The following is a 22,642-nucleotide window of genomic DNA, read 5'->3' on the forward strand; positions in this document are numbered from 1 at the left end:
TGCAGGGCCGGATGGAGTGCCTGCTATTTTGTTAAAGAAAGTGGTTCATTCTATCGCAAAGCCACTTGCAATATTATTAAGACAAAGTGTAGATACAGGCAAGATTTATGATGAGCACAAATTAGCATATAACCCCTACTTTCAAAAGTGGATCAAGACTAGAGGCAAGTATTATAGGCCTGTGAGTCTAACATCACATATTATGAAAGTGTACGAAAGGGTAATGAAGAAAAATATTATGAAACATTTAATAAAAAATAATTTGTTTAATAAAGGACAACATGGTTTCGTACCCGGAAAAAGTACACAAACCCAACTGTTAGTCACCGTGAGAACAATTCAAAAATATGAAAAGCGGAAATGAAACAGATGTGGTTTATTTAGACTTTGCAAAAGCTTTTGACAAAGTAGACCATAATATATTAGCGAAGAAAATAGAAAACACAATATCGTGATAAAGTAGGAAGATGGTTAAAAGAATTTTTACAACAACAGAAAACAGATAGTTATTGCAAACGACGAGAAATCGGATGAAGCCAAGGTAATATCCGGTGTGCCGCAAGGGTACGGTGTTAGCTGCAATACTGTTTGTTATTATGATTGAAGACATAGACAGTAATGTTAAGGATTCGGTAGTGAGTAGTTTTCGCAGATGACACAAGAATAAGTAGAGAAATTACTTGTGATGAAGATAGGAACGCTCTACAAAGAGACCTTAACAAAGTATATGATTGGGCAGAGGTAAATAGGATGGTATTTACTCTGATAAATTTGAATCATAAATTATGGAGACAGAGAAAGAAAGCTATATGCATATAGGGTACCTAATAATGAGACAATCACAAATAAGGAAGCAGTTAAAGACCTTGGTGTGATGATGATAGGAAACATGTTATGCAATGATCAAATAGCAATTCTGTGGCAAAATGTAAAGCAAAAATGGGAATGTTGTTACGGCACTTCAAAACAAGAAAAGCTGAAACACATGACTATGCTTTATAAAACATATGTTCGTATGTCCACTTGAATATTGCAATATGATATGGTACCCACACTATCAAAAGGATATTGCACAAATAGAGAGTGTACAAAGGTCCTTTACAGCTAGAATAGAAGAAGTTAAAGACCTTGACTACTGGGAAAGACTATAATCCTTAAAATTATATAGTCTAGAAAGGAGAAGAGAACGCTACATGATAATTCAGGCATGGAAACAGATAGAAGGAATAGCAGAAATATCATGGAACTAAAAATATCAGAAAGAGCAAGCAGAGGTAGATTAATAATGCCCAAAACTATAACAGGAAAAATAAGGAAAGCACACAGGACATTAATCCACTACGCACCAGCATCGATAATTGCAGCGTCTATTCAATGCGTTGCCAGCTCATCTGAGGAATATATCAGGAGTGAGCGTAGATGTGTTTAAAGAATAATGCTCGACAAATATCTAAACTGCATCCCAGACCATCCAAGATTGGAAGATGCAAAATATACAGGAAGATGTACTAGCAACTCTCTGGTAGACATTAGAGGTGCCTCACACTGAGGGACCTGGGGCAACCCGAACAAGATGTAAGGTCTGTAAGGTAAGGTAAAGGTAAGGTCTCTCTCTCCAAATATGGCCAGTTTTTATTTTAATATAAGAGCGTCATACACTTTATATTTGCATTCTTACCGTCACTCATAACATCAACCTTGAACTCTAACTAAATATGCTATGTAGTCTACTACATTTGGGCGTGCGTTTTTCAAGGAATAAACATGCTTGTTTTTTTCGTGAATGAAAAACAAGCATACCAGGCTTCACGTGCATTCCGTTACCTGGCATAAGAACGACAGTATTTATCTCTTAACAACTATAGCCTACAGTGTCGCTCGATCTATCCTGGTCTCTACTGACACTCTCCTGGGTCCTTTCGTACACTACTATAAACTGCTGCTCTTCTTTTTCCTTCGTACTCCGTAAAGCACCTTCAGTCATAGATATAGATAGGGCCTTTCTAGTTTTCTTAGACGGTTGCTTACAAATCGGACGCGTTCTATCAACACTGTTACTGGAGAGGTCGTTAATTAAGTGATGGCTTATGTCTATTGAGGGTAGGAATGACTAGAATATGAAGGCAAAAAAATCTAATTCAAGATTTGTTTTATACAATAGTGAAATAATCTACGTCCTGTAAACACAATGTTCGTAAGTACAAGAAGTCTGTAACTTCCTACATAAACAGCGTATCTACAATCATGTTCCATTTTATTTTTAAGACTATTGGCATATTTGTTTTACCCCTTGAGCTTGGCATCATATGCAGGAATAAAGTACGTGTAACTCTTCATGAATTTAAGGGGTTATATCATGTAAGAAAGCCATTCTAATCAAGGTTCTTACGATTTTGGCGAAATTATAGACACCGTCATTAGGAGAAATCTGCTAGGCCTATTGTATTAAATTAATTTAAGGCGTAAAATGTAATGTCAAAAGTTCTTCTTCATGCGAATCTGCTTTTATCTTTATTCTAGTTTTTTATATTGATTGTGTACTATGTACAGTAGGTACAACCTGTGAATCGAAAAGTAATATAACAATGAATAACTCCAAAGAAATTCAAACTGGTTTACCAGTAAAATCGTTTGCGATTTTATATGAATCAGACTTTAAAATAACTATATGGCGCAGTTCAGAAAGTTCGGAAATCTTTCAACATAGTGTTAGATCTTTATGAAAAAAAATGTTATATTTTATTTTTCTTATTGAATCGTGGCAGTGTCGGATAACCGTTGACATCAACAAATCCAGCTTAAATGTCTCAGATTCTTATTCATCCTCTTCCTTACCACGGAGGGATTTACCGTGCACTCCGGTATTGGCATAGCGACGGGCTTTCAATCACCTGTCGAAAGAGCCTAGGTTATCTAACCTTCTTATGCTATGACAGGTTTTGTGTTAGTTTCGCACTTTCGCCGCCAGATGGCAAGGCTTTTTGTTTATTTTTCCCTTCTTCTTCTTCTTGCGGCGATTTTAACGTCTTGCTCTGGGCCAGTCTGCTTTTGGCATGTTTTTTGCCGATACATTTTCACCTGAGAGAATATGAGAAACTTCTGAGTAAAGCTACTGGATATTCAGTGTGTATCATTCTTTTGAAATATTCAAATAGGGGAATCGGTTTACACGAACAAAATAAAAATGCTAACGTGAATTGATGAAGTAATAATGTTATCAAAAATTCAGAAAGTAATTTTCAAACAAAATATGAAAAAATGAATGTTCAAGCAATGCATTTAATAACAGGCCTCAGAGAGAGAGAGAGAGAGAGAGAGAGAGAGAGAGAGAGAGAGAGAGAGAGAGAGAGAGAGAGAGAGAGAGAAATTTCCGCATTTACAATGTTCAGAATCTTTGGAAGCAAGACGAAAATCCATTAACTTGCTACATCTCTAGAAATTAGTGTAATTTATTCTGTATCTTGCTACATAGAGTTTCTATCACTGTATACTTGTCTAAAAATTCTATAGCTCAATGAGCAGCAATACCGTTTCCACACACTACAGATTCTTGTCGTTACTCTGCTCTCTTTCGAATTGTTTTTCTCTTTGGATCAAAATATAATTTGCAAAAGTCCAGTTCTGGCCGTATATTACTAGGAAATAACATATAATGATGCTATCCTTGTTCAAGTTCGAATCCCTAAAACTGACGGTATTTCTACAGAAGGAGTCCGCACGGACTGCAAGGAACGTAACCGCGGATACGACATCCACTAAGGACTGGGGCGTCCAATGTATTTCGCCGTGTTTAGTACTGACCCCCTGGGGGGTTGAATTACGTCGTCCGAATAAATATTACTTAAAATTCTTGTTCAGTAGGTAAAACTGCATAGAAAACCCGCAACTGCCATAGTCTAGGCCGCCGCGGATAAGTACCCTAGATCTACCATGCCTCTTTTTTCTTCATGCTCTCTTGACTACTGCTTCACCAATACAGTTTATCTCCCTGTTTATGGTAACTAAGATACTATACATACTCAACTCAACCTCTTCTAAGACCTTCATATATATCACACAAGGTGATCTCAGATCCCCTTTCTGACCAACTTACTCTTGTAAATACATTTCATGTACTTTCAGTACACAGCACATTAGTCACCCATGTAGTTCCCAACATGGCATCCTGGACTGGTGTTTTCCTTTGCTGCTTCTGTAACCATGAGCCCTCATTTTGATTATGTTGCTTTTCGGTCCTCTCCTCTACATTCCAGTTTTCTTCCTCTTTTATGTTTCTACATCTCTTCCTGTAATTGTAGAGATCTGAGGGCTCCCAATTCTCCACTCCTTTGTAGGTTCTCCCACTGATAAAAAAGAAAAAAAAATGGCTGATGCTTTGGTCATTGATAAACAACAGCATTTACCTCAAATTTTTCTTATATCAGCCAATGTCTTCACTCAGCAAGTCATATGGTATTTTTTTTCTTTGTAATTCCCATACGATTTTTGGCCTTGATCCTGTTACAATAGCCATTTCATAATCCGCAAATGTGTAGAGCTTCTCATCTTCCTCTTTGCAAGGTACTTTTCCTGTAGTTGCTTCATTATACAGCCTGTTTCTGCTTTTGATCTCTCTGGCATGTAAGCAAAGTAATTTTTGTCAACTTAAACTAATTTTTCTCAGCATTTCCTTGGCACATTATCCAATATTTACATGGCATACTCTACTATGTAACTTCCACATTGCAGTATACCTATTCCCTTTTCTTTTGTATACCATTGCTACAATGCTAGTTTTACACTCTCCAGGTTCTGTCTATCCTTCATTAGGTTTGCATACAAGTATAATCTAGTAGCTTTGCTTACAAGTATACTCTAGTAGGCTTGCATACAAGTACTATATTCTAGTAAGTTTACGAATGACTGGTCTTTGGCAGGTTTTGGTTAGTCGATTGTCATTCTAGAAAGTACTGGGGCTTTTTTGTTTCCTTTTTCATCCTTGCAAGGCACTTTTAACCTTTTCAGTTGATATGTTCTTTGTTGGTTCCTATAGTAAGCCACAATCCTCCTCCAATTCAGGTGTGGTCCTCTTCATTCATATTTTCAAATACTCCCACCACTTGTCTAATTTATCAATTTTATCTTTTATATACACGGGTGGCTTGGCCTTGTACATCTTTTCCATCTATACTCAAGGCCATTTTACATTGTGTGTGGACATTTTGATTACACCTCTCAGCTCCTCTTGATCCTTGCCATCTTTCATTTGGACTCCATTCTCTTTTCCTTATAACTCTCTGTCAATTTCCCTGCTTCTTCTGTCTTCATGAAGATTCATTCTTCTCTTCAAACCCCCTTTCTACAAAATGGAAAATTAACTAGTACATATATGAATTTAGCAAGCACCGAGGGAAGTAAGAAAAAAATAAGAGCACTTGAAAACTGGTTTATTGCACTCTATACAACACTCTTATAATAACTCAGATCTTATCATACAATGGAATTACTGTACTGCTCTCTCAGCTTTCTACTGATCACATCACTAATTACAATAACCAACTACCATAATATATGGTACTAAATTGGCACAAACAGTCTTTTAACAAATTCTGGAACCATCTTCAATAAAAAATTTTGTGCATAAAACTTATCAAAATATCAAAACAACTCTAAGGCTTTATTTATTTATTTCGAAAGAGCTCGCAAACATATTCAACAATTGGATTTATTTACAGTGTAAATGCACAAAAGAGAGACTTGGCTCAAACAAACGAATTTAATGATCCAAAATACGAAGGTTACCAGACACTATTTTGTTCTCCAAAATGGCTCCCGGGGGAATATCAATACGGTCTCCGTGGTTTGCTATAATGATTACCGTTCCCTGGAAATAAAATGTATTTTTGAGTACTAGATGCAACATACAGCAATAAAAAGAATTTAATTCCTTAATAAGTAGTTGTATACAGTAGCTTGCCAAAATTATTCAAGTAACATGAACTGAAAAATGATAATCTGCCTGTTTCATTACTAGACATGTCACCTATGAAAATTTTTTCAATACAATGCAATCAAAACTTACAAGACTTCAGTTAATAATACAGCAAAGTAGAGCCAAATAATCATTATATGTTATAAATTGCATACAATTGGCAATTTCAAAAAATAAAATATTTTTGTTTCAAGGATAAGACCTCCTTATCTTACTTTTGCTACACTTATGTGCACTGTAAAGTGTCATGTAAAGGTTAAAAGACACCAACCCATAATGGAGGCTTCATCCTCTCAACAGAGATCCAGTTGTCCAAAAAAAGGGAGGTCAGTCCGATTGCAAGGTTCTACAATTGGCATCTTAAGCTTAAACTGATTACCATAAACCATTTTATGCAGTGTATTAAATGATACAAGCAAAAATAAAATGGTCACCTGCACTGTCATAAAATGGCATCTCACTCTGCTTACAGTACCCAACTCTGCTGTAATAATCACCATCCTCCACCTACAGCAAAAACATGAAGTGCTGGACAAGTGGTCCTTGCTTCTATTATGGAAATGCATGTCTTCCACAATTTTCTCAGAACGGGATGATGTCAAAACAAAGCAAAAGTGCATCCATGTGTTTTTGGTTCTGGAGGATTCTGGAAGGGCCATATGGAAAAGGACACTGTTTTTGCTTCTCAACAACAAGAAAATCCTTTTCAAGGTAGGAGTTTAGTCCCATTCACACAAGACTAAGGATATCAAATAAAACTGAGGGTCACCTTCCCCATTTCCAAGGTGCAAGAACATAAACCTCTAAAATTATAACAAAATAACATTTTTATAATAAAATAGTTATGAGTTTTACACGTATGGGAGCCTAAATAAAACTTTGGCCGGTAGCTCTTTGATTGCTCAGTGTAGGTGCACAGCGCTGCCCTCTAACGGCAACACTAGGAACGAATTAGCTAACTATCTCATTCTGCTTTATGGCTAATGTCCATCAGAGGGGAGGAGGGAGGGCTCCGATCATGGGCACACCCCAATATAAAAATAACCAGACAACACTGACACCTACACTGAAATAAAATCACCACACATCCCTGAGAGTGATGGGTACTCTAGGTACATTGTAGCTCCTGGCTCTCCAAACTCAGCACCTTAGGTGAAAAGATAGTAGTAGGAGAACGTTTTGTGCTTCCTTCCAAGATGCCATGTCAGTCACTAAAAATGGTCTCTGGGTATTGGAAAATTTAGACACTGTTTAAGCTTTCATAAAAATAATGAAAAACAAAGATTTCTTACACTTCTGGTAAGTCAATAGTAGAATGGACATAAAGAGCATACAAAGTCTGAAAACTACTAAGGAGTTGAGGCTGTTCTGACATCCTTAGCTTAGCTTCAAGCAGGCAAAATGTAATCCAACAAAATGATATTAAGATACAATAAAGTTTGTTCATACTTATCTGGCAGATATATATATAGCTGTATTCTCTGAAGTCCGACAGAATTTCTAAAAACTTACGACACACGTAGTGGAGTAGGGTGGTTAGTACCCATCCCTCCCGCCGCTGGGAGGCGGGTATCAGGAACCATTCCCATTTTCTATCAGATTTCTATCTCCACTGTCTCCTGAGGGGAGGTGGGTGGGTACTTAAAATATATATATCTGCCAGGTAAGTATGAACAAACTTTATTGTATCTTAACATATCATTTTGTTCATGAAACTTCCACTGTCAGATATATATATAGCTGAATCCCACCTTTGGCGGTGGGAGAGACAGAAAAGGATTTAGGAAACATATATATGTAGATGATTGACATCTTGGTTCCTTACCTGTTAGCATAGCTGACTTCGTGATTACTGTCACCCAACCCAAGCCTGCATCTGCTTCACTAGAGTTACCAACAAGGTAGAGACCTGTTTAGTTTGGTGCGCTCTAGATGATCTGCCAACGGGGACAGACCACAATGTGACTAGACCATGACCATACTCAGAGGACAACGAGGCAAAACCACCACCTAAGTTAGCCTAATCAAATACTCCCATATACCAAAGGCTAAAAGAAGGGAAGACCGCATCGGCGGCCGACCCTACAACCATAAACATTACGAACATTAAAACTCACCTACCCTTTTCTATGGGGAAAGGATGAGTGCTACCTCCTGCCCCCAAGATAGTGTCTGCGGCGACGTATGGTCCAAGAGAGTAACAGTTCTCATATGTCGTTCTGACCTCCGTAAATAGTGCGAGGGCGAACACTGAGTTACTTCTCCAAAAAGTGGTGGCACTTAAAAAATATCTTTGAGACCGCCATATTTTTCTGAAAGGCTATAGAAGTCGAAATAGCCCTTACTTCATGAGCGTTAACTTTTAAAAGCTTAAAGTCACTATCTTGACAATAAGCGGTGCGCCTCCTTAATGGTGTTGCCTCAAAAAAGAATGCCAGTGCATTCTTAGACATGGGCATATTAGGGCCTCTTAACCGAACACCATAAGTTCTCCGCCAGAACCTCTACACCTTTGTTCCTACGAAGATATTCTTTAAGAGCCTAACAGGACACAGGAACTCTTTCTGGCTCTTGACCAATGATTTCTGCCATACCTTTTATTTCGAACGTCCTAGGCCAAGGGTTGGAAGGGTTCTCATTCTTAGCCAGGAATGACTACTCAAAGAGCAGATTGCATTATGCCCTTTGAAGCCGACGTGTTACTAATCTCCTGTATCTCGCTAACCCTCTTCGCCGTCGCCAGAGCAGTTAGGAATACATCTTCTCGTCAAATCTCGCAAAGAGGCAGAGTAAATAGGTTCGAAGCGGCTTGACGTTAAAAACTTGAGAACCACGTCCAGATTCCGCAGAAGGCAACTTAGCCATCGGTACCTTGGTGGTCTCAAAAGATTTCAGTAGATCATGAAGGTCTTTATTATTAGCAAGGTCAAGACCTCAATGTCGAAAAACTACAGACAAGACACTTCTGTAGCCTTTAATGGTTGACACTGCGAGCTTTAAATCTCGTCTGAGATAAAGAAGGAAGTCGGCGATCTGGCTCACAGAGGTCGTGGTAGAGGAAACTCCTTTCTTCCTACACCAGCTCCTAAAAGCTGCCCCACTTCGACTGGTAAACCGCGATTGACGAGGTCTTCTCGCGGTGGCGATAGCTTTAGCCACAGGTTTCGAAAAACCTCTCGCTCTGGCCAACTTCTGGATAGTCTGAACGCAGTCAGACTCAGAGCGGAGAGGTTTTTTGTGGTACCTCTCGAAGTGGGGCTGTTTGAGTAGATCTCTCCTTAACGGAAGAGATCTCGGAAAATCCACCAGGTAGGACATCACCTCTGTGAACCAAGATCGCTGCAGGCCAAAAGGGGGCGATTAACGTCAACCTCGTCCCCTCCGAAGCTGTGAACTTTCTCATCACTTCCCCCAGAATCTTGAAGGGGGGAAATGCGTAGAGGTCTAGGCCCGTCCAATCCCATAACAGGGCGTCTACTGCTAACTGCCCCGGTCGAGAACTGGGGAGCAGTAAGAGGAAGTCTCGTCGTCCTTGCGGTTGCAAAAACGTCCACCAAGGGGCCGTCCCCAAAGACTCCACAGCTCCTGGCATACGTCCTGATTGAGGGTCCACTCTGTCGGCAGCAACTGACCTTGTCGACTGAGGAGATCCGCCCGGACGTTCTCGACTCCGGCAATGAACCTTGTCAAGATCGTGATCTCTCTTGCCTTCGCCCAAATCAGAATTTCCTTCGCTAGAGCGAACAGGGAGCGAGAGTGAGTTCCTCCTTGTTTCTTCAAGTATGCCAGGGCTGTGGATTGTCCGAGTTGACTTGAACCACTCGACGGGAGACTTTGTCCTGAAAAGAACTGGAGCGCTAATTGGAACCGCTGCCAGCTCCTTGAAGTTGATGTGCCAGGCTACCTGTTCCCCTCGTCCAGGTGCCTGACACTCCTCCCCCCCTAGTGTTTGCTCCCCACCCCGTGGATGACGCGTCGGAGAACAACACTAGGTAGGGGTTCCGAAGCTTGAGGGATATGCCCTCTGAGAGCTTTAACGGATCGAGCCACCATCTTAGATGGCTCTTCACCTCTTCTGAGATGGTTAGGATCATATCGAAGTTGTCCTTCTCTGTCCAATTGTCCGACAGGAAGAACTGAAGAGGTCGGAAATGTAGCCTCCCAGGGAAACAAACTTCTCCAGCGAGGAATGGTCCCCCAGCAGACTCATCCATTCCCTCACCGAGCATGAATCTTTCCCTAGAAAGGCTGGACACTTTCTCTATGCCTTGTTGCTGACGTTCCTGGGACGGAAAAGCCCGAAAAGCCACTGAATCCATCTGAATCCCCAGATACACATGGACTGGCTGTGTTGGGGTCAGATGTGACTGTTCGAAGTTCACCAGAAGTCCCAGGGATGCAGCTAAAGACAGTCGTTTTTCAGGTCCTTGCAGGCACCGGTCTGCGAAGAAGCTTGTATGAGCCATTGTCCAGGTAGAGCGAGATCCTGATGTTGGAAAGATGGAGCCACCTCGCCACATTCTTCATTAAGATTGGTGAACGAATGGGGCCGTACTCAGACCGAAACAGAGAGCCCTGAACTGAAACACCTTTCCTTTCAGGACGAACCGAAGGTACTTCATAGACTGGGGGTGTATCGGGACGTGAAAGTATGCGTCCTGAAGATCGAGTGATACCATCCAATCCCCCGGTCTTAAGGCCCCCAGAACTGACTGAGGTGTCTCCATCTTGAACTTTTGCTTTTCTATATAGAGGTTCAGACGACTTACGTCCAAGACTGGCCGCCACCCTCCCGAGTGTTTCGGAACAAGAAACAATCTGTTTGTAAAAATCATGGCGTAGCCAGGTCTAAGACCTGTTCCACTGCTCGTTTCTCGAGCATCTGCTCGAGCAGATTGAAAAGAATCCTTTGCTTTTCTTGAGGATACGACGGGGACAAGTCCCTGGGAGTGGAAGTCAGAGGGGGAGGCTTTACGAACGGAATCTTGTACCCCTTCTCTATGATGTTGAGAGACCAGGTGTCTGCCTCTCTTTCTCTCCAGGCTCCTCCAAACAACTGAAGCCTGGCTCCTACCGGTGACTGAAGGCACGCATTCCTCACTTCTTGCCCCTGGACTTAGCCTGGGGCTCTACCTCTAGGAAGACCTCTTCCTCGGGATACAGATCTAGCTGAAGATCCTCCACGAAAGGGCTTCTGCTTCTTAAAAGACTGACTCCTGAAGACGTGGAAGGGACAGCAGGACGTCTCGACGACTGCGTCAAAAGGTCTTGAGTAGCTTTCTCCTGCAAGACTTACTGCCAGATCCTTCACCAAAGCCTGGGGGAAGAGATGACTCGAGAACGGCGCATACAAAAGTTCTGTCTTCTGTGCGGGAGAGACAGACTTAGCCGCAAAATTACAATACAGCGATCTCTTCTTCAACAACGCCTGCTGAAAAATGAGATGCTAATTCCTCTGAGCCATCCCTGACGGCCTTGTCCATGCATGACAAAACACTGGACAGCTCCCCCAAGCTGATCGAATCTGGCTTACGCGACTGGTTCTAGTATACTCCGAGACACCAGTCCTAAGAAGTTAAATACTTCTAAGGATCTAAACAGACCCTTCAACAGATGATCCATCTCTGACGTAGTCCACGACACCTTCGCTGAGGCTAACAGAGCTCTTCTTGAAGCATCTACAACGCTGGCGAAATCTCCCTGTGCTGACGTCGGAACCTTCAAACCTAACTCCTCACCGGTTTCATACCACATCCCTGCCTTACCGCTAAGCCTAGACGGAGGCAGGGCGAAAGTGGTGCTTCCTTTAGCTTTCCTAGTCTCCATCCAAGTGTTAACTTTCGGAAAGCCCTCTTTTCATACACACTCTGGCACTAGCCGAACTAGAACCTGACATATTTAAGGAAAAAAACCAAGCCAAAATCAAAAACAATCCAAAGTCACGTATGCCAAGCTATCGATCCAATAACAAATAACCAAAAAGTCAAGAGGATACTCAAGCAAAGAAAGTTTTCCAAAAATCTGAGGCGGAGGTGCTGTAAACAGATGTTTTACAACACCGGCGACAGAAGCAAATCTGATAGAAAATGGGAATGGTTCCTGATACCCGCCTCCCAGCGGCGGGAATGGTACTAACCACCCTACTCCCACTACTGTGTCGTAAGTTTTTAGAAATTCTGTCGGACTTCAGAGAATACAGCTAATATATATCTGACAGGTAAGTTTCATGAACAAAACTGAGTGTCTCAAAAAACGAAGTCCCATGTAAGATGGAAGACGACACATTTAGGCAGAGGAAGAGACAGGTTATGGATGTCCTCTGATTTCTGGTTCAGCTCAGGGAATTCCTGAAAAACTTCAACTGATTAGAGAGCTCTCTACAATATTTCTAAGCTGGGGAGCACTACTGGGTGCTTGTAGCAAGAGCTGGGGCCAGACAAGCTGTGTAATAGGCAAACCAGGAGCTACGGAGCTGGCTGATGCTTGGAGCATGAGTTGAAGCCAGGTTGTGGCTGGAGCTAGAGGAGCTGAGCCTCTCTTCCAATGTATATAATTCGCAGCACACTGAGCAACATCGAACCACATAGAAATACACGACATGAAGTAGAAGAAAGAACATAGATACACCTTGTTCAATTCATACAAAAGAAGGCTTCAATGACATTTGTTATGTGGCAAGAAGGGAGTTCCTCTTTGGAAACAATTATTTGAACTGACAACTAAAGACTTCTTTCATTTATAAATAACTCAATTCTCAGCAGTCACTGTAACGGTTCAGGAAGTATGGCAAAGGTAAGATATGAAGAATATACTTCATATGGACACAATATAATCTTCTATGTAGTCTTAGGAGAAAATTTAACACAAAACTAGAGCTAACTATTCAAAGAATATACTTACTCTTAAACTGACACCTTTTCCAAATGTAACGTCACCAGACACAGTTAAATGATCTAGTTCCAGCATATCAGGTATAGAGGCAAATCTCTTGAGGAATTCCTGTAACAAAGTTTACCTTGTTGTTAGAAAGAGACTAGTGTCATGTATAGCAGATAGAATACAAGTAACTTCCTGCATTAGTAACTTGATATTATAAATTCAGCTTAAACAGTCTTCATCCAACTCATTCAAGGGTTACAGTTCCAATTTAAAATTATGTCCTTTCACAAAAACACAACCATAGTACAGCAGGTGTATCACAATGAGATCTATTTCTCAAAATATAAAAAGAGTCTTGATTGACATAGAATTTTTAAGGAAAATACAGAACCATTTCACTGAAAAACATGATCTTTCTACTAACCTTTACTTTACCAAAATGGTTAGGACCCAGTTTGACAAGCGGAGTGGTGTCAAACATCCGAAGAGGGGACATAGTTAAAGTACCCTGCATTAGTGAATACAGATTACTCATCACCAATAGAAGATCATCTGTCTTCTTCACTGGCAAGAATCTTGAACGTGGGACATTAATGCCTGCAAAACACAAACAATATCTGTAAAATATTATTCAGGCAAAGTTTTTATTCCTTTTTTTATATCTTCAGCTGAAAACCCCTATGCACAGAGTCAACAGACTTAAATAAAAGCAAATGGGTTCCAAGGGAATATCAGCCTGCAGGAAGAAACAAATTACAGAAAAAAGTGTTAAGTAATTAAGTAAGAGGGATAGAAAATATAACAGATCCACCCAAAATTCAGATGTCAACAGAGAGCAAGAATGAATCTGCTCCTTGCTTAAATTATGGAGTGTTTAAAAAAAAGAACCAAGTCAAAGAACAGTTCTATAGATCACCATTAAAACTTACTTAATGTGAGGTTTGTTGAAACATAAACTGGTATCATAATATATAACTTTAATTGAGAAGTTATAAATAAACTACCAGTATAATCCAAGATAAGAGGATAGTCATGTGAGATTGCTGAAAAAGTTTTTAACACATGGCCAAAGTTTTTTCAGAACTGTACTTCTCATATTAATCTACAAATTACACATACAGTGCTGTGTAAAAACAGTATTCAAATTAAGACAGAACCTCTGGCAACCATTTTAAAAACTGCAAGGCTTGGAAAACAGAAATGTTCTTGGCTTACAAATCTCAAGCTGACAAATTGTGAAATAAACAGGTATGTACTACTATTAAATTCTTAAAATACATTACATATTACATAGAATGCATTAAAAATATATCAAAGATGTATGTATTCCAGATAAAACTGTTCTAAATGTGGCACTGTACAGCATACCAATACGACTTATCCTAGCAAGGAAGAGGCTAATAAATATATTTTCTCATATGCTACTCTTACCAGTAATAAAAGAAATAATTCATTGGAACTTCATTAATAAAGCCTATCCCACAAATCCCTTTTAATGTGCAACAGTAACACAACACAATTTCAGGAGCACCTCAACCTAATACACATTCTGGGAGTCTGGCCTTTCTGATAGGTAACGAACAAAGTCTGTGATGTAGCATTAAACCCTGCATCTAAATATTTCATGATATACCTTACAGCTAAGATTAATTCCAATTGGAACTAACATCAACCTATCAGTAATCAATATTCAGTATAAGAGATATATCTAAAAATGCATTAACATCTAAAATGTCAGCATAGGAAACGTAATTATAATAGGAAAGCAGATAAGTATGAACGTCCGCTAAGTTGAGGTGTTACTGAAGAAGATCCTAGCAAGCTTTAACCCACACAGACTTAGCATTTACCTTATACCTTACAGAAACTCAGATGAATTAAGAGAAGACACTTAACCCTCTTCAACTACTCACCATGGGCACCACTAAAGCACTTGATAGCTGCACCAACAGCCTGTTCGAGCTGAATTATATTCAACCCATTGTCCAGGGTCTTATTGTTAATAATGACTTCCATATCCATAGTGCCCTCATTCAGAATTTGATCAATTGCTGAAAAAATGGTGGAATACATTATTGTTTTTTACAAGATGTGACAAGTTTTTAGGTAAAATTTATACTTTTTGGCCACAACAGTAACTAATAGTCTACGGTAATAATTTTTCTAGGTTGCCCTATTAAGAACCAAAGAAATACTTCAAGAATACCACTTAATAAGCAGCTGGCGGTGACAATACCATACAATAATTTCAGTCAAACATTAATTACACTATTTCACTTATACAAATGACATTATTAATGGTAAAGTGATATGGAATAACATTAGACTACAATATCATTACAGTTATAGTATTTATTTCTGGGATGGTTTTACTGAGAGCCATGAAATATTTCCATAATCAAAAAACTGTAATGCTGTTTTAACAAATATGTCTAAAGTTAAGAAGGAAGTACAAAATTGATGCTATGTTTTTCACATGTACTGGTCTTAAATTTCAACACATTCCATACTCAGGAAGAGGGTACTGAAACAATGTATTGTATGAATAGTGTGGGTCAACTTCTTAAAAAGGTTTCCCTCTCAACAACACAAACTGATGTGTTGCAGCATGTTTCCTATTTCTAGAACTCAGAAAATGTAAAAGAACATAGAGTCAATAGTAAAATAATTGGAACCTTACCTTTAAGTTTAATCCACAAGTTGTTTGTGTTGAAAATTTGAAAGTTTTGACAGATTTGAAATCATCAACGTGATCTTTTGGACTTGTGCAATCTCGAGCAGCCTTAGCTTGTCTTTCATACTGAATCAATGTACCACCCTGAAATGGGAACAATCACAAAAAGGCTAAGCTTTACGAGTAATTTTAAATTCTTAAGATACAAAGAAAATAACTTTTTTAGTACTACATGTATGTGTATATGTAAAGTATTTAGCACATGCTGTTACATACGTACATAGTTTGGTATTAACAGATTTATGTACTTATGGTTATAACCTTACTTTCCAGAATGGACCTGGATTTTACTAAAGGTACTGGAGTACTATAGGAGCATTTTGGCTTCTCTGTGGAAGATAAGAAAATTTTCCCCGCTTTTCAATAACAAGCCAAGCACTTATTTGAAAAGAAAGAGATTATATAAGAGGGTTTTAAAAGTGTCTGCACTGAAGCATTCTCAATAGACGCAAGTAACGTTTTCTGTTCATGAGCAAAATGTCTACATGCATCATAACAACAAACAATATTTATTATACTTTATTGAAATTGATACTGATATTGTGATGCATCATAATATCAAAGATTGAAAAAGGTTTTTGAATGAGGAATTATATAGGGCACTTATTTTGCCAACAAAGTATACTACGTACTGTATCCTGAAGCGAATAATAAAGAGGACATGAAGAAAGGTGTTTATGTAAAGATCTGCCCTTTTAGATTTCTCTGTCATTGAATTTAGGGAATTAGCCGATGTGGAATGGTAATTCTACCAAAACTAAATATATACATATATCCACATACTCTGAGGGATAAACCCTTAGATAATGCTGTATGATCTATCAAACTATTCCATATAACTTCTCTGTACAATTTAAAATAATTAATAACCTTTCATGATAAGAAAAGCATATTTTTTACCTTAACGTCAGCTCTGGTCTTATCAGTAACTTCCATGAGGAATTCACATTTGCCAGCATCTTCGTCACCAAGAAGAAGATTCAGATATTCAGGTCAACGGTGGCACCAAGGTTATCGATGTTGCTGATGAATACATATTCTTTACCCTGAAAGGCAAGTTGAACAAGATATGCACAGTTTCACACAAACTTCAAATGCTAGCTAATACCATGCCAATATAGTACAATACATAAAACAAAATATGGTGACACATGCATATGCAGTAAGATTACTGTACCTTTTTCTTTTGGATTTTCAATTTCAAGCATCACAAGTTGAAATGAAAAAAGTCTTCTTAAATAACTACAGACTTTAATAAGCATGATATCTTTGTACGTATATTGAACAGCTTACCTGACTTATAAATTCCTGCAACAACCCTGAATTCTGGAAAGACTGGTAAAAATCACCGTGACCTGGGGGATACCACCTGTAAAGAAGACATTATGAATAAAGAATGACAAATAATTCAAAAGCTCTGTGTAGGGAACTTGTGATATGAACAAGCATCTACTTATGATCGAAAAACTAATCAATGTAAGCTAAGGATATCTGCAACTTTCTTAAATTCTACAAGATTAATGTTACAACCTACTAAGCCTATTTCTTCTTATGAACATTTAATATTTGCCTTTAAGAAGTGTACATGAAAAATGACAAAAAATTGAAATATTCTCTATTAACGTAAAACTGTTTAAAATTCATGTATGTATTATATAAAGCAAAGATGAGATGAATAAGGGATTTTGACGTAAGGAAAAATCTATTTCTGGGCGATTGGCTTGTGTCGCCAGCGAAATATCCTTTAATCTATTATTTCTAGGGTAAATGTACTAACACATACCAGAGAATAAATAAAATAAAGAAAAAGGTCAGTATAACCTGACTCGCTCACCCTCCAAGAGGGTGTCGGTATGAACACTAGGCGAGTGAGACCACTACCACGAGCCAATACCAATAGAAATCTCCCACAACAAAAACCCTCCATGAGGAGAGCCGACCACAGAGTGAGCAAGCTCGTACTACTACTACTCCATCCCATGCTGCCGACTGCTGCGCCTCTGGTGGCCATCCTGAAGTTAGCAGACAATCTTGGGCGAAGGGATGGGTTAGGGTGGATTTCGCTGGCGACACGAGCCAACGCCCCAGAAATAGATTTTTCCTTACGTCAAAATCCCTTTTCTGGGCTCAGCTCGTGTCGCTGCGCGAAATCTTACCAGAGAAATAGCACAAGATTGTAAACAAAAGTAATAAAATAAACCTCAGAATAGTCTCAAATAAAAAATAAAGTAATATAAAAAAGAATATAATTGCTAAAAAGATACAAATACACAGTGATACAAAATAGAATATGCTTAAAATTACCCTTAATTCTAAACAGTTTCTTATCATAAGGTAATTTACATATGTACAGAGGTAAATGGCTTACATGTAACAAAATGGTATCTGTGTAAAGGCATGTATCAAAATATAATAGCAATTAGAGTAGTCAAATGAACAAATTAAACAACAATGATAATATATAAGGAATGCATATGACTTAATATGCAAAACCCACCCGTAACCATTATAAAATGAGATGTATCCCCTAGACATAAAAAATAAGGTAACATCCATGAGATCAAAATCCATAATCATCTGTGAGTGTCCCTAGCAAAAACTAAGGGGCACCCACTACATCATCATAAAAGCAGCTAAGACACCAGGTGAATGTAAAATGAACACGGTAGGAATAGACGAACTGTTGGGTGAAGCAGGTAGAAAGGAGGACTGAATCTTCTACTACAAATTACTAGAATCAGGGGAAACTATGTTTCCCGCTGCTACTGCTGAAAATTTCTTTCAGAGCTTCCAAGGACTTAGGTAATGGCGTTTTGAACACTGTCGGCGATTTCCATCCGGTATACTTTTTCAACTCATCGAAGTTCATGTGTTGGAAATAATTAATTGAGGTGGCTACTGCCCTAACATCATGTGCTTTCGGGAAAGAGTCAGGATTGGCTTGCTTAATAAAGTACAGGATTGCTGCCTGATGCCTTTAATGATAAAGTACCACCTTTTTCCCTCTTAAAGAGGGACCCGATGAGGATGAGGAGGTCCTGGACAGAAAGGCTCGTAAGGTTTGTAACTGGGTAAAGAGATACATCTTGTGGAAGGGGTAGTACCTTCCAAGGTTCCCACCTCATCAAAGGATCTTCATTCTTTGCTAAAAAGCTACGTTCCGGAGAAAGATAGTACTTCCCCTGTGGGAAGGAATTGAATATGATCCGGATCTCTGGATAAAGCCGACAGTTCTGAAATTCTTGCTCCTGAAGCTAAGCTTAATAAAAAAACAGGGTTTCCTTAAGAGCATTATAAACGAGCATGTGTCATTGTCGGTTTCTGAAGCCAGTTTTAGAACATCGTTTAAGAACCATGAAACTGACGTAGGCCTTACAGAAGGTCTAAGTCTAGCACATGCCTTAGAATAGACGAGAAGTAGGAATCCGTCAAGTCTATGTTGAACCCAAATTGAAATATCTTTTTCAAGGCTGACTTGTTTGTCGTAATCGTGCTAGCTGCTAAACCTTTTTCAAATAAGGATCTGAAAAAGGATATAGCTGAATTAACTGTCATGATTCTAATATCAGATTCTCTCAGGAAGATTGCTAACTTTTTGACAGCAGCATCGTACTGTCTCAAAGTTGAATCCCTTTTATCGGATTCCAAGAAGAGAATATTCTGAGGGTCAATATTCGCATCTCTTTTTTGCCGCAAACTTCATGAAATCCATAAAGTTAGGGTTTTTGAGAATCCCTGAGGAAGCGAACCACAGTCTTCGTTTGTACTGACTGGGAGAGCTTGGGATTGGGGATCCGAAGAGGACGAAGGCCCAGCTCCAGAATTAGGGGATACCAATTGCTCTTCGGCCAGTCTGGGGCTACTAGAGCCACTTGACCCTTGAACGTCCTGAGTTTGTTTAAAACTTTCATAAGAAGATTCACTGGGGGAAAGACATAAATCTTCTTCCAGTTGTTCCAGTCTAGAGCCAGGCGTCCGTGGCATAGGCCAGAGGGTCCAGTTGGGGGTTGGGGGGCTACATAACAGGGAAGTTTGTGATTCGCTTGAGATTGCGAAGAGATCCACCTGTAGCCCTGGGACTCTTTGAAGGATCCATTGGAACGAACTGTTGTCCAGTGACCATTCCGACTCTAGGGGCACTGATCGGGATAACGCGTCTGCTATGACGTTTCTCACTCCAGCTATGTGAGTGGAGGAGAGATGCCAACTGAACTTGTCTGCCAGGGAGAAGATGGTTACCATCACATGATTTAGATGACGTGACTTGGAGCCTCCTCTGTTTATACAATGTACTACCACTGCGCTGTCCAGAACTAGCTTTATGTGGGAGTACTTTGGTGGGCGCAACCTTTTTTAGAGTCAAGAACACTGCCATTGCCTCCAGTACGTTTATATGGAACTGACTGAACTGAGGTGACCAAGTTCCTTGAACCTTTTGGACCTGTGAATACCCTCCCCAACCGCTTAAGGACGCGTCTGTGTGGATGGTAATCCTGGTGGAGGGAACTGAAGGGGTACTGACACTGACAAATTCTTGACTTTCGCCCACGGCCGAAGACGATTCTTTAGAATCAGAGGGACTGAGGATAGTTTGTCCCTGGCCCTGACATTTGCTCGTGAGCGCCAGATTCTGGTTAGGTCTTTCAGTTTGGCTTTCATTAAGACGTTCGTCACTGATGCAAACTGGAGAGAACCAGGATCCTCTCCTGAGCTCTCCTTGACGCCAGTTTGTGACTTAGAATTGCTTGAACTGACTTCGCTATTTCTTTCCTTTTGGTTGATGGAATCGACAGAGTATGGGAGGATAGATTCCATTGAATGCCCAGCCACTGAAAGTCTGACTCTGGAGTGAGTCTTGACTTGGTCCTGTTTATCTTGAAGCCTAGATATTCCAGGAACTGAATCACTTTCAGTGTAGCTCTGTTGCATTCCCTCGACTGTTGAAGCCCAGATCAACCAATCGTCGAGATACGCTACTACCATAATCCCTTGTGATCTGAGTTGTTGCACTACCGCTTCCGCTAGTTTCGTGAACACCCTGGGTGCCACGTTGAGTCCGAAGGGAACTACCTTGAAGGAGAATGCCTGGTCTCCTATCTTGAAACCCAGATACGACGGAAGTGTCTTGCAATAGGGATATGATTAGTAGGCGGTCTGTAAGATCGATAGAGGTGGTGACGGCCCCACGGGGAAGGTCCGCACCTGTGAGATCGTGAGCATCTTGAACTTGTCGCAGCGGATGGCTAAGTTTAAGCGGGACAAGTCTAAGATTACCCTTCTTTTTTGTGAGCCTTTCTTTGGCACGCTGAACAAGCGACCTTGAAATTTTAATCTCTTGACTCTCGCTATAGCTCCTTTCTGAAGGAGGTCCTCTGCGTACTCTGTCAATTCTTTGGAAGGAAGTTGACGGAAAGGTCTGGATGGAGGTGGGTTCGTCAACCAGCTCCAACCCAGGCCTTTTGACACTATGCTCTGAGCCCATTCGCTGAAGTTCCACCGGTGGCGAAAGTGAAACAGCCTCCTCCTACCTGAAGTTCTTCATTGGTTCTGGTAACCGCCTCGGCCCTCCTCTGAAGTGCTTTCCCCTGTTAAAGGGGCCTCCCGATCCTCTCCCCACGAAAGGAACGCTTACCTCTGCCTCCCTTACCCGAGCGGTCATACTTCTGTGAAGCTTGACTCTCGAAGGCTTGATTGTAAGCTGGAGAGATGGCGTAAGAGGTGGAGGGCTGAGCTGAGGGGATATCACATAAATTGGCTGTGATTGAGCCTTAGAGGTGGAAGGTTGGGCTGTTTGCACTAAGGGCACCGCTGGAACTTGCTGAGGAAAGCGTGGCTGCTTTTTCTGGTAAGGATGGAAACGCCTAGGTTTCCTCTGTCCCTTACCTTTAGGTGTTAGGTCTTGTCTCCTCTTAGCCGTAAGGCCCCAACGGTCCTTAAGGCTCTGGTTCAGCCTCGTAGCCTCTGACTGGACTTCCTTCACCATAGCTTCTGGGAAGAGATCTGCTCCCCAGATGTTAGACGAGAGTAAACCTATTCGGCTCATGTCGAATGGTTGCCTCTTGTAGGACATGCTTCCTACAATTCGTTCTAGCAGTGGCAAACTCAAACATATCCGACTGTACCGTTTGAGTCAGGGCTTTGGTCATGAGCTTAAAAAGCGGTTCTGAGCCATAAGCTATGGTTGCTACCTCGGACATAGCCATAGAGTTAATTGATCTGGCTAATCGCGATTTCGCGTCAAATTCAGCCTGAATAAGGCCATCTGGGAGCCTGGGTAGCTTTTCACCAAACTGCTCCATAGCACAGTCCGGTTTGAGTTTGCCAGCTGAGAAGGTGTTTGCAAGTCCTCCCACAATTCTCCGGCTGAGGGGAGCAACGGAGATGTGGGATCTGCTTCCTTCAATTGAGGCATGGGTTCCCCCTTCTGGGCCGCTGGGATGGTAGACCTCGCGATCTTTGTCAGGAACGGGAGCGGGGTACTCTCATCCATTGTGAAAATGGTAAAGGGACTCTTGAAAGTTGTATCCTGGTATTAGAACAATCCATGTCCTCTAAACATCTGAGCCATTCTCTCTGAGCCTGGTCTCGAAGTAGAGGACTGTCTCCTTTGGTACCCTATCATCCGAACCATGGCTGAAGCTGTAAGCCTGCGTAGCCTATGAACGGAGGCTGGAGGTCTTCGGGAAGAACTCGAAGTCCTCTATCCTTCGAGTTTCCGAATTCCGGTATGGAAATGAGACCCGTTCTTGGAAGGGGGCGTATGACGCTACTCTCCATGGATTGTTCATCGAGAACGGAGGTAGCGAGTCATACGGAGGAAGCTGAGTTCCACTCGTATTGGAAAGTGGAGGAGAGGCTAGAGCTTCTCTCAGTCCGGCTATAATGGAGTCTTGGGAAGTAATCCTATCCGACAGACGAGAGATCATTTGTTCCATGCTACTCTTAGGGACCCAACCGCCAGGTCGCCCACCTGTTGCAACAGGCCAGCATTGGAGTCCAAGCCGGAGCTGCTGCGGAGGTGGAGGGGTGGCTCTGAATCGGAACCAAGGGTAGCGGAA

The 22,642-nt window shown here is 40.7% G+C and overlaps 1 protein-coding gene and 1 pseudogene across 6 annotated transcripts in view; one reads left to right on the plus strand and one right to left on the minus strand.

Moving 5' to 3' along the window:
• Nucleotides 1-22,642, plus strand: part of LOC135225189 (UTP--glucose-1-phosphate uridylyltransferase-like) — a 152,981-nt gene that overhangs the window by 52,904 nt on the left and 77,435 nt on the right. The window lies entirely within an intron of this gene.
• The window catches only part of LOC135225188 (UTP--glucose-1-phosphate uridylyltransferase-like), a 32,720-nt pseudogene continuing 15,488 nt past the window's right edge, over nucleotides 5,411-22,642 (minus strand).

Source organism: Macrobrachium nipponense, chromosome 13 (assembly GCF_015104395.2).
Source record: "Macrobrachium nipponense isolate FS-2020 chromosome 13, ASM1510439v2, whole genome shotgun sequence".
In the NCBI taxonomy this organism is placed as follows: domain Eukaryota; kingdom Metazoa; phylum Arthropoda; class Malacostraca; order Decapoda; family Palaemonidae; genus Macrobrachium; species Macrobrachium nipponense.